The sequence below is a fragment of the Lepisma saccharinum genome, chromosome 17, assembly GCF_977018435.1.
Source record: "Lepisma saccharinum chromosome 17, izLepSacc3.1, whole genome shotgun sequence".
In the NCBI taxonomy this organism is placed as follows: Eukaryota; Metazoa; Arthropoda; class Insecta; order Zygentoma; family Lepismatidae; genus Lepisma; species Lepisma saccharinum.
Window position 1 is genome coordinate 18246727 of NC_139245.1, and position 13572 is coordinate 18260298.

The 13572-nt window shown below is 41.1% G+C and overlaps 1 protein-coding gene across 1 annotated transcript in view; it reads left to right on the forward strand.

Annotated features, from left to right (window-relative positions):
- The window catches only part of LOC146001557 (uncharacterized), a 497775-nt gene that overhangs the window by 401811 nt on the left and 82392 nt on the right, over nucleotides 1-13572 (forward strand). Inside the window, exon 4 of the mRNA XM_083139030.1 lies at nucleotides 6921-6982. The gene's annotated coding sequence lies outside the window, so the exon portion shown is untranslated. The remainder of the gene's footprint in view (nucleotides 1-6920; nucleotides 6983-13572) is intronic.

The window sequence follows — 13572 nt, forward strand, 5'->3', positions numbered from 1 at the left end:
GTAAGATCTGTGACAATAACTTAAGAGTTTCATTGAAAAAAAGCAGATTAATATTTCGATCTTAGCGTTCACTTGGGGTATAAACATTTGGAATGTTTCCTTACACTGTTTTTACATTCTGTTAATAACATTGTGAAGAATGTTAATAAATTATGAAACAATAAACATTATCACTGATTTAATAATCAAAGTTACGAACATTGAAGCTTCACAAAGACAAAAAATAAAAAGCAGTTCATATGAAACCGTATTATAAAATTTAATACATTTGTAGTTCATATTAACATAGCTAGGTAACAAAATGCTTTCTGTGTGAAAACATTTGTATTTGAAACATAAGTAATATATTCTTGGATAGTTTTTCACACGAATATCTCATCGAAGTTCTTGTTACACATCGCACCGTTGTATTTTAATATACAACATATCTTCCGATTGGCATAAAGAACCATAAAGCGGGATAAAATAAGAATGTAAATGTACACATGTGTCAACTTTACACCGTTGTATACCTTTCTTTCATTAAAAACATTTTTAAACTGAAAATTTGTGTAAATAATATGAAAATTTTATCGAATGCTTGCATAAAATTTTCACTGACATATTGCTTTAGTAGACACGAACGTAATATTTTAAACGTTTGTAATTCAGGGTAAATTATTTGATATTTCTAATAACAACAAATGTTGACATGACCACATTTAAGAGTATATTAGATGCCTATTCCGTACACATGAAATGTTTACATCATGAACTATAACTCTTATTTATTTATGAGTGTAAAACCTTTGTTACTTAACTTGTATCTTTTCGTAGGGACTGAATCACATGGAATTGCCCTAAACATTTCTCATTTCCAGCAACATCTTGAAGAAATGTGAACGTTACTTTTTCATCATAATTGCCTCTGTAATTAAGCACACAACACTTATACACCATACCTCTTGCACATTTAAGCATATTTACAAGTCATGTAAACTCGATTACAGTTCCTAAATTTGCATTACAATTCCATATTCACTAAAAAGGTCCATCATGGATTCCGAAGAAGCAAATCAGACATGGCGGCTATCTCGCCTCCAGTTGATGACGATTAGTCACGTGACCGGAGCAAGCCATGAGGCTTTCAGATTGAGAAGGTAATGATCAGCACCCGTAAAGGATTTAGTTACACATTATTTTGAATTAGAAGTTTACAAAATGCCTCTACTTTTATTATTTTACGTTCATCCTCATCGCTTTTCTCCCACTTTTGGCTAATCACTAAGATGAGGGTGAGTGATGATATTATGAAATTGATGAAGGAACACGCACCAATGGCATGCCCAGACTGGGATTCGAACCCGGATACCTTGGAGGCGTAACGCTCTAAGCTAACCACACCGCCACGGAGCTAACGAGAGTTAAAACTGAGAAAAGAAAGATGATAGGCTCTTCATTATGGAAGCGTTAAAGAAACAATTTATAATTTTTAACATTTACTTTAAGTCTTTAGACTAATCGCGACTTTAAGGATTCAATGATTATTAGAAGAAGTTAATAGAGATGCAAAGGAACTTTTCCATGCACGGGCCATGACTACATTTGACAACGTATTCAGCAGCTGAAAGCGTTAAAGGCGCAGTTAAATCCCGAGTTAGAAGATAACCAAGTGTTGCACTCTGTTGATAGAAAAAGGTAAGCTCTATTACTTTGTTACAAGAATTCCTCCACAGTATTCTTAACAAACCAAAAAGATGTTGAGGATCACTATGGCTTTCCATACATTTACTGCGCACGGAATAGCCCCCCCGGCCCATCATACCCTCACGAGACCATTATATTAGCAGAACGTGTTCAGGTTTTCAACTCGGCTAAGAAGTGGAGTCATGATCTGATAAACAAAACACTAACAGCAATTGGCCACTACTTACCCTCATTGACTCTCATTGAACTATTTGACCTCCTTCAAGGTAGGTCATAAATCACATTCTGTAGCCTTTGGGGAAGGCAGAATTACGCAGCTTTACGCTGACGTGAAACTTGAGAAATAGACAAGAGAAAGTACGATGATTGGATGAAGCAGATGACAGGGCAAACGTAATGAAACAGCAAAAATTCTAAGAGTCGAAATGCACACACGTAATTCATTCAACTAAACGTTTTTGTGTATAGTTTACGTCGTTTCTACACGTCTGCAGGCATAGGCGTAACTTGGCGGGGGCAAGGGGGCCCTTGCCCCCCAAAATTTTCAGGTTTATTAAAATTTACGAGTTAGGGGACCTGAGGAACAAAGTAATAAAGAGTAATATTTCGAAAACGTCACAGTTATTTAGCAAATAATCCTGGACGCTGCTTTTATTGGATGGAAAACTTCTTCCCCCAAACTTAAGCCCCAGGTGTGATTCTACCCCTCGAAATTAGGCCATATGATTCTGCCCTTCTCAAAATTAGGCCCAGTTTGATTCTGTCCCTCTCAAAATTAGGACCAATTTGAATCTACCCCTCTCAAAATTAGGCCCAGTTTGATTCTGCCCCTCTCAAAATTAGGCCCAGTTTGATTCTTCCCCTCTCAAAATTAGGCACAGTTTGATTCTGCCCCTCTCAAAATTAGGCCCAGTTTGATTCTGTCCCTCTCAAAATTAGGCCCAATTTGATTCTACCCCTCTCAAAATTAGGCCCAGTTTGATTCTGCCCCTCTCAAAATTAGGCCCAATTTGATTCTGCCCCTCTCAAAATTAGGCCCAGTTTGATTCTGCCCCTCTCAAAATTAGGCCGTTTGATTCCGTCCCTCTCAAAATTAGGCCCAGTTTGATTCTGTCCCTCTCAAAATTAGGCCGTTTGATTCTGCCCCTCTCAAAATTAGGCCCAGTTTGATTCCGTCCCTCTCAAAATTAGGCCCAGTTTGATTCCGTCCCTCTCAAAATTAGGCCCAGTATGATTCTGCCCCCTCAAAATTAGGCCCAGTTTGATTCTGCCCCCTTAAATTAAGCCCAGTTTGATTCTGCCCCTCTCAAAATTAGGCCCAATTTGATTCTGCCCCTCTTAAAATTAGGCCCACAAAAAAATTATAAAAATAGAAGTCAAGATAAATTAAGATGTAACTGGACATTGTCAATAGTACAGACCCAGCGATCTGAAAAAATTCTAAAACTGAAAGTGACAAAAAGGGAGGTTACCTAGAAAGCGAAGAAGGAACAGTGCGGAATTAAAGACATTGTCCAAATATTGTGTTATCACTATGTCAACAGAATTACGGTCCACCAATCCTGGAGTAACAGCCGAAGCGAAAACTCTAACTAAAAGAATTATGCCAAAAACCCGGGTTCGATTCCTGGTAGTGTCCACATTTCCGCTTAAATTTCTACGAAGTAATCTTCTGAGTGTGCCAAGTTAAAAGGTATTACGGCGTCTCTACATGGCATAGAACTTACAACTGGATTTTATAACGTGTAGGATTCGTGTATTAAAATTCGGAAATACATGCATTAATACTGTGAAACTTCTTCCTTGATTATCGATACTAAGTAGATATTTTTGTAATAAAATGTGATGAGAAAAATTAATTTCAACGAAATGAGAATTTGTTATTAAAAAATATATAAAAGAAAAGGCAAGAAAACAAGTCATTGTATTCAATTATTTTAGACCCCTTACTGGGGATACAGACCAGATTCTGTGCGTCTTATGCGAAGCTTTGTCGAGTATTCAAACGTGGGAGAAAGCGTCGGTGACCGTCGTTAAAGGTATCACCCAATACATGAAAGCCAAGGACAATCGGGACTTTTTTAGTAACTTTTCATAAACTGAGATGGCAACCCTTTACTTGCGAGGCACGAGTCAGCCTCTATTCGCGAATAGCGGTGAGGTTGGGCAAAGGATAAGCTATTTTATGTGAACCAGCCTCGCCATGCTGGAAAACGTGGGCCATTTTTGTTTTCAGAAAAAGCATTTGGGGAATGTGGGGTTTTCACACAGTATTTTTTGACGAGATGAGATGCACTTGTTGGCGTGGAGAAGCAATGGCCTGTTGGCTGTCTCCGGCGGCATTAGGACCCCCGGTTAACAAGAACCGGGTTGGCATCCGAAGCAGGATGGACGAGCCAAAACATCCTGTGACGCGGCGTGTTTTTCGACGAGCAAGTGCGGCAATCAGGAGTCAAGCCATTCAGCCGCATGACGGTCGGTGCCAGAGGAGGGTCCAGGAATTTGAAATGGGAGGAGATGCGGGCATAATTTAGAATTTATGGCGCTATTTCTTCTCCCTGGTTCCAAAAGATCACCAGCTGTCGATAAATGTCTGGGCCCTTTCCTTGCTATGTCTTCTCGACCCATTTTCGTAAATTCTGCACTCGGGGAATGAGGTCTTTACGGATATGTAGAGCCGAGTTACTCTCGGAAAGCCCTTGCTTACGGCTCGATAACGCCAGCGGACCTAGCAAGGGTGAAGAGCGTTGACGGGAAGATAAGAGATTGGTGCTGGCTTCAGCTGACGTCAGCAGTGTAGTGAGTGGCGCGAGGTGATTGGAAGCTGAAGCCAGAGGCACTTGCTCTCAAGCTGCTAATGCGGAACAGCCTGAGAATTGATGGAAGTAACCTTACTTTACGTCCTGTTGAACGTCTCTGTTATCGACTAATTCTGAAGTCTGTAAGATGTAGACATCTCGTTATATGGTTATTTATTATGAGTTTCTTCACACTGAAGCGTTTATGGACTGTCTGTTGTGTGTTTCGTGAGCACACGCAAGATTCTGTAGTAAGATATGGGTTTTACACCGGGGGATGGAGCCACTCATTCTCTACGGACGCTCGACAAACACGCCACGAACGCACTACTCTGCGGAACTAATTAGCTATGAACTAGTGATGGGTCGTTCGTGAATGAACCGTTCCTTTTGAACTACTCCCTCTTGGGAACTGTGAAGTGCTCGCTCCTTCGAAGTGAACGAGCAGTTCCTCTGTGGTAGTTCCTCGTTCCAGGAGTCGTGAGCTTTGCGTGTATTGTTACTGCTGTGTATGTTCTCTGGTTTTCTTGTGGGAAGTCGAGTAGTAAGCGCACTTCCCCCCCCTAATCCTTTTCACTCAAGCTAACTCCAGCAAGTCCTCCCCCACCCCCCTTCACTTCACCTGCACGAAACCAACATCGGGAGGAGTTTGGCGTTCGTTCCTTTGAATGGCTGCTTGAGTGAGCGAGCTCCGGTGAAGTGCTTCCCGAAAAGAACTGCCATGACCCGTGGTAGTTCCTCGGAAGTCGTGAGCTTGTATGTTGTCAACGCTTCCAGTCGATGACTCACTCCTACGAACCTTCAAGAGCAAGAGCGCGAGGTCCCGTCTTTTGTTGCTGATTGTTGATAGTGGCGGTTTTCCGCGTAGCTATGCGTGCAACTCTGTTTACAGTAATGCTGCAGAAGCTCAACAATGAGGGAGGGATGGGCAAGTAATTCACCTTTAATCCTTTTTGTGGCATGTTTTCGCATCTCGCTTTGCAAGGAACTGTAGAAGGAACTTGACAGATAGAAGATAATCATATCTAACTTAAGACAACGTTCCGTTTCCGTGCTCTTCCATTATCGCAAAGTAAAAGTGGGGCCGGGAGGAAGAGAGAGCTTGAAAAATACGAATGCTATTTTTCTAGTCAAAGGTTTAGCGTCCTCTCTTCCATTCTCTTACGGGTTTCTTTGATCGTGTATCCATTTAATTGCACGAAAGTCTGGAAAGGTGGGGAGGGGCGACGGCCACCCTAGAAAATAAATTTCAACCTAAAATTTGTACATTTTACACATACGTATAATTTCATTTCAATCTCAATTTGTTAATTATTAGAAGGGCGTTACAGGTGCATGCTAACTTCAAACTGAAGTTTTTTTTAGGAGATTATACTATTTTGGAAGAAAATATGCCTCGTTTGACACCTTGGAAAAATACCTTGTTTGCCCTTCCCTGGAAAAAAATACAGCGGACGTTCATGTTTAAAATATTTAAAATTATTTTTCTTCATCTATCACCAGGCGCTGTAATGCACGGAGACAACAAGGGGTAGGAATTCATTTTTGGAAAGGAGGAGGGGAGAATATAACTTGTCCAACTTTTCCTTTCCGATGAGGACTATTTGTCCGCTAAAGTTCAATTATGCATTAAAATGTATTTTCATTCACCCCCACCCTGAAAGCAGCTCCCGAATCTCGGTCGCTCAGTCGATACATTGTTTCCTATAGCTGTTTAATATGTGCGCGAAGACAGATTCCTCCCCTCTAATTCTTTTCACCCACTCCAGAAGCAGTCTCCCACATCCCTTCCTCCGCCCAACGAAACCAACTTAGAGCTCTGTTGTTATGGTAGCTCCTCCTGTGAACGACTCCTTTAACGACCAAGTTCCAGTGAACTGCCTTTCTAAAAGGAACTGCCTCGTGCGAGAGCATACTCCATCGCTTCGTACTTCCTTTGAATGACTTCCAGTGAACGCTTCCTTTCGGTGAGCGAGCTCCGGTGAACTGCTTCCCTAAAAGGAACTGCCATGACCCATCACTACATGAACATATTGTTGAGTTGTTTTATTTTAATTTAATTTTCTGCCACTTTTGGCTAATCTGGCAGATGAGGAGGAAAGATAATGCAATGAAGTGGAAGATACGTGTGAAGTTACTACATACAGAAAATAATAAATATATTGAGGGAGAGTGTCAGTAACTTGTACGAATATTTATTTGAATGTTACATATTTATATGGTACGTCCCACTTCCAATTTTGAAACTAGTTATTTCCAAATTAGGGGATGAATAAAAATTCCAGAAATCATTTTTACTTTGGACACTTGGCTACGTAACGTGCTACAACAACCTTTCCGCCACCTAGTGTCAATTACACATACTTCATTTATATCATTAAAAAGTGTTCAAGAACTCAAAATATCTAATTAAGGATGTAATTCTCGTCTTTTCAGATAGTTCAAAGCTGATTCTACGAATAGTAGGAAGCACGACGCCTAGAAGAGTCCTTATACAGGTAAGAAAAACTTACAGTACAATTTCTTCACTTAAATTATTATTATTTATTAAATTTTCTGCGACGTTCAGTACTGCAGAAGCAAAACTCTATGATGTGGGGATTTGTTTTATGACATGCAAGTAATCAGTGTAGCCAGAAGTAGGTAAAAAAAATCACTTACTTGATTCCCTACCCAAATAATGGTATTTCTTAATAAGCGTACTCCAATGCAAACGTTTCTGGAATATCCTCGAGAAAGAAGAGTGTTCACTAGAAGTCACTCTTTACTAATGCTGTTAACAATATTTTTGCAAAATTGTCCCGGTAATCCAGTCGGTAGGGTTGGTGATCTTGGATGGGGTTATTTGTGACACTCTCCGTTCACAATGCGGCTCTGGGCCTCCCCTGTGGTGCAGTGATAGCCTTGTAATCAAGGGGTCCTGGGTTCGATACCCGGATCCCACTTTAAAACTGTAGGTCCAGTCACGATTAGCCTTGCTGTGCATAAAGTGGACTTAAAACACCAACCCAATCAATCAAATACTGGCTCTGAGGACCGTTCCAAGTATTTTATCAATAGTAACCTGAGGCAAATCTGGGGGTAAAGGAAGCCGGAGCGTGGTGCTTAGCCCTTCACTTCCACTATGGCTGAGATCTAGAATGTGTGGTATTGACTACTTCATCAATGTAGCTTTATGTATTTTTTCAATGTTTTCAACACGAAAGCATCAATGCATAGATTGCTGTAAACGTGTAATACTGTTCGACCACGGGAGACGAGCCTGGTTTGACTGGACAAATTCAAACGCTAAAGTGAAGTAGGTAGAAAGCAAGTGTGTAAGTTTCAGACCAGTATTTCAATTATTTGTTACTATAAATAAAAAAAGCGACATTGCTAAAGTACTTTTGAAACTATTAGCTATATTCTGTCAATTTTCCATGACAGCATTACATCAGCAGCTGTTACCCCTATTTTGTTACTGGACTCATCCACTTAGCGCTTGCGCACTTGGGATAATGGTCTCAAGTAACAAAGCTTGCACAATAAGCTGTTTTAAACAAGTTTGCTTACGTAGCTATACCAATGATACTTGCAAATAGTCAAATCTAACACTTTTTCGGCAGAGGGTTTGGATAAAATCAAATCGATAAGCCCCCTCCTCTCAAACACACATCCACGGATGGACCGTTCCAAGGGCCTACGGAGCAATCCAGCGACCAGCAATTTGGACACGAACCAAACGCATCTCCTCTTCCGATAAGCCCCCTGGTGGTATTTGGGGTAAGCTCGATGCGCTGCAGAACCACAGCAGCTGATACCCTGCACAACATCCAACCCGAAACTCCAAATGTCAACTTCCACACCCTCCAGGAGGAGACAACATCCCCCCGCCCCCTCCGAGTACATCCGGTAGCTGCTAACCCTTCTCATCGGATCAGTAGTCCCATTTGGAAGAGATTTAAAGTCACCGAAAGGTCACGTACTCAAAGAGAACTCGAAAAAAAGTGAACGACGAGGCTGTGAAATTTGTCAAAGGTATGGGCGACCACGTTCTTCGCAAGGGAGGTCTCTTTTGAGAAAACTTTCAATGATTGTCGCGCTTTTCTTAAAAAATAAAAGAGGACACTGTTGTCAAGTTTATTCAATGAGCCTCGTTATTGATGACAGCTGCGGTGTTCAAGGAAACCTCTTTCAACTTCGGCTCCTTGTATCAATGCCTGTATGAAAATAAATGGCTTCCGCTTGTATCTTTTGTGCTTTGAAAATATCGGCTATCCTTTCCTTAAATGACGCTGAATGATGTTAATTGTATTACAACAAATGCAACCATGCTTAAAGGTTATACAAAAGAGTCTACAAAAAAGTATGGCCGGATCCAGAGTTGTGTGATATTCCCCGTGAGGTATCGCATTTTAACTTACACTTTTATCTTAAAAGTAAAAGTTATAATGCAATAGCATACGAAGAATATCATACACCACACTGTAGTTAGGTGGCAGTGCTATCCTGAACCCGGTTGTACTTTTCTTTCAACTTTTTTTTGTATCAACTTTAAGTACGGTTACTTCGTATCATACAATACGCAGAAATACACTTCACCTTCTCTTTCTACAAACATCTTCAAGTCCACTTTATACACAGATAGGTTAATCGGAACTGGGCCTATAGTTTAAAATGGGATCCAAACCACTGTAAAATGTGCAGCCACCGAGTATCTAACCAGGGACCCTTTAATTACAAGGCGACGACGTTACCACTACGCCATCAGAGATGCCTTCAAGTCAGTTATTTCAAAAATTCGTTGAGTGTATAACGAGGATAAGGCTAGCTGCTACGTATTACCAGCTATTCCACGCAAAGTAAATTGTTCATATATTACTGCAATAATTCACGGAAAGATAAGGAAGAAGTTAGTTTGCCCTTGTTTCCGCAGTTCGAAAGAACTGAAAATCTTAGTAGGGCGGCTGGTGAAGAAATTGTGTTTTTGTAGTAGAGAATGTTACAAAAATTCCACATGTTGTCTACATAAACGTTGAACGCAGTGCCTAAAGAATATCAGCGCCATCTTTCAAATGTGACGCAATATACGTAGGTATTCTGTTTACCAAGAGTTGCGGAGTAACATAACGCGTTAATACTTCGGTACTTGCGTTAACACGCCACTGAAATTACATGAGTTCCTGTAACGTTTCTTCGATACTTTGTGTTACTTTAAAAATTCGGAACAGAAGGATTTATTTGCCAGGACGAAACATGCTTTTTGTGTTGTTTTAAACTTGTGTATGCAAAAGTTAGGATGTACTTCAGAGGACAGACGTGATGTTTGTGTGCCGTTTGCAACTAAGCTGTAAAAAAGGCCCATTTACTCATATTCGACACGCTCAACCTCAACTGCATAAAACAGGACACCGAAGCCAGGACACTTTGAGTACAAGCCGACGGCGTTATCACTACGCCATCGGGGAGGCATAAGGACTCCTTGATTACAAGTCCTCCACGAAACTAGTACACCATCGGGGAGGCGATATAAAAGGACAAATAAGAGTGAGCAAAAGGGATAGAAATAAAAGCGAGTGAGTCAGAGAGAAAAGAAAAAGAAATGGAGAGAGAGAGAGAGAGGGGGGGAGAGAAATAAATAAATATGAGATTTGAGAAAGGGAAATAGGTGAGAGGGAGAGGGGATGAAAAGAGAATAAAGGAGAAGCAGGAACAAAGAACAGAGAGAGAGAGAGAGTATATATGTGTATGTATGTTTATATATATATAAAAAATATATGTGTGTGTGTGTGTGTGTATAAGAAACACGAAAAAATAATCTAAGGCATAGGAACAAATGCTACAATCTAGAGAAACACAGAACAAGAGAAAGACTGGGAAAAAAGGTAGGAGCGACAAATGACAATCTATCTATCTTCTATCTTCTCTTGTATAAAAATGATGTATGTGTGTGGGTGTGTATATTTGTTTGTTCCGGCATAACTCTCGAACGCCTGGAGCAATTTCAACCAAACTTGGTACACATATCACTTGCAATCTGAAAATAATACTTTTGGGGTAAGACACCCCTGGCACCCCTAGGGGTGGGGTGGGAAGGGGTGACGTAAAAATAATCGAAAACGACCGATATTAAATTCCGCACAAACAGACATCCGTGACTCTATGCAATTCCGCACAACGATAGTGTTTCTTGGGTTGTCTAACATTCAGGCTGTGTTGCGAAAACGACCGATATTCGTGTGGAATCCATAGTTTTCGTGACACTCCCAATGCGGTTCAATTTCAAGTTCATCACCTATCGGCATGGGAGGTGAGAGGGGGTGAAAAATAAAATGCCACAAATGACTTTCCTGTCTAATACAAGATTGGGATAAATAAATACCCGGGCAACGCCGGGCAATCAGCTAGTAGGTTATGCTAAGTAACCCCTCTGGGTGCCAGTGCGCACACACATAAGAAACAGCAGAATTTTAGTGAACACCGATTAACGCTTTACTGTTCGTAATCAGCATAGCGACTGATCACTCTGCTCATCCAATCGGATGACAATAATGTCCAGTGACACCAGGTGTGTATTTTCCCAAGAACCCTGTTTGGTTGCCACGGATTAACGTTGGCTTTCCCACAAGAGGCGCCACTGGGCAACCACGCTGGCCACTCGACATTCCGCAACTGCCTCAGGTCATTCGACAAGTTTCGTTCCACAGAAGGAATTAATAATTACTCCCAATTAATTAGCGAAATTGTTAATCGGTTATCACTGTGGCCACTAACAATGGATTCAAATCCCTGAATGTGCATGTTGAGGTTTTTGTAGAATTCCCTTTGGTTAATATAGCAATTAAACATGGTATGGTATTTATGCCAACAAGGATAAAGACAGTTTGTAAACTCCAATAATGTGACAAGAGGATACATTGTAGGGTATAGTCAGATTACTTTCAGAATATCCCCGACTGAATGTACAGCTCTGGTTAGCGAGCCTTCCAACAGTCTACAAGACGAATAAGAGGGCTACCGATTGGTTCTTCGTTGAGACGACGTCAGTGGCTCGCTGGTTGATTGGAGGCTCCGCGAGTTACGACTCGCACCCAAGCTCCCAAAGCACAACAGCCAGATATGTTATGAAAACAACAACACTCTACCAGGCAGTAAAAGTTGAAAACAGAATCCTTAGGCTATGGTCACACTGAATTCTGTTTCGGCCGAAATTTTATACCTGAATTCACGGAAGAAAACCGCAGAAAATACAACATAATGTAAATAAGTGTGAGCGATCACGCTGGCACCGAGCTACTCTGATGTGCACAGCCGTGTTTCACCGACCACGAGATGGAACCAAATCATTTTGTTTCGGCCAAGTGCGAGAAGTGTATAGTGCCGTGCGCTCCTTATGCTAGACTTCTTGCGTTGTCAGTTTGAAAATAGTGGACCGTAAAACTGTGGCTAATAATTACTGGAAAATTGACAAAGTCGCATTACCTCACTCTGTTAGGCCTTTTGGTAACCTTGAACACAAATTTGGTACGTTTTTACGAAATTTAGTAAATTTAGCCGAAATTTTTGGTAACTAAGCAAATGTGCACAATTACTAAAATAATTTAACTCTGGTAAACAATCGTTTACAAGTGTTTGGTCACGAAAAACTATTTTTTGGTTATTCCGCACGAACTATTTTTCTCCATATTCTTGATGGATTGCATCATTTATCTGTTTGAATCAATAAATTATTGCAATCAAACGAATCGATATTACTCAATAATTATTGCAGATACAAAGACAAAACTTAGAAAGCTGACAATTAGCTCCAGTACCACTTTACAAGATATAAATTAATCTGAGGCATATGTAAATGAATGATGTTAAAGCGATGTACACAGTGGTCCTAGAAGATACACACAGCGTTATAGTCAAACCTTTAACCTCAGTAGTGTTATAATACAACAGATTAGTGGTTGTAATTAATATTATTTTAACGAATAACGCCAGAACGAATCAGAAAGTATAAGTTGTCCGTGAAATGGTCAATATAAGCGTCACGGCACGGACGCCATCTTTGAATGTGGTCCAGCGTCTATTGAATGAGTCAGTATATTCTCGGGGGTAGAAGCTGGCGTTTACATAAGTAAAATACCTAATACCGAGAATAAGCAGGGGGAGGGGGGAAAGCCCACGGTAAAAATCGACTAATACAGACTAAATACCCGGCAGGAATTATAGACTGGGAGATAACATTTGGGGTGTTTTCGCTAGGGATCAGGCAACTAACATGCATGAGAGGGGGAACAAGCTTGTGGTGTCTGAAGGCCCCATAATTTCATTGCATCCGTTGCACTAGAAACGTGGGGCTGCTCGGAAGCGGCTAGGGGCGGCACCGAACAATGGGGTTAGTTTTGCGAGGAGGGGACGAATATCTGCAAGTTACACACGGTGCGTACGCGGGCATAATGATTGTTTGCCCGAGGTCCACAACAATGGCTCCTTAACATCTGATACGGTCGGCGTAATGCGTGGCGTGGGGTGCGGGGGGGGGGAGGGGTGCGGAGGGTGGATGAATGAAGAAGAGGGGTGACCGTGGTGGATATGTCTTTATCGTGGCGTAAATGACGAATACCCCTCGGTTGGGTGATATCTCTTAATGCCCGCCGTTGGTGAATAATTTTTCATATTTTTGCGCTCACAATGCAACTTTCTGGTGGTGGTGGTCCGGGAAAGGGGGGATATGGAAGGGATGCTTTGCAGGCGTTTTGTGTTAAATCCAAACTGCGTGGTTAACTTATGGCAGATAAACCAACAAGGCAAGCTAGGAAAATATTAATGGTAAGTTTTTTCGAACTTTTAAACTTTATTATTATTGTAATTATAAGTTCACGGGGTGGGTGATATCAGAATATTTAGTTAATGTCCCTATATAAGCGGCTCTGGGTTTCACCCAGCCTCTTTACAGTAGGGACCTGAGGATAAAGGCAGGCGCAGGCATGATGCTAATCACACCAACTTCATTATGACCAAGAACAAGCATATACTGTATAAAAACCTACCTCCACACCCCTTGGCAGCATAATATGTATAAAGGGGTCTCCCTGATGCCGTACTGGTTGCTTCGTCG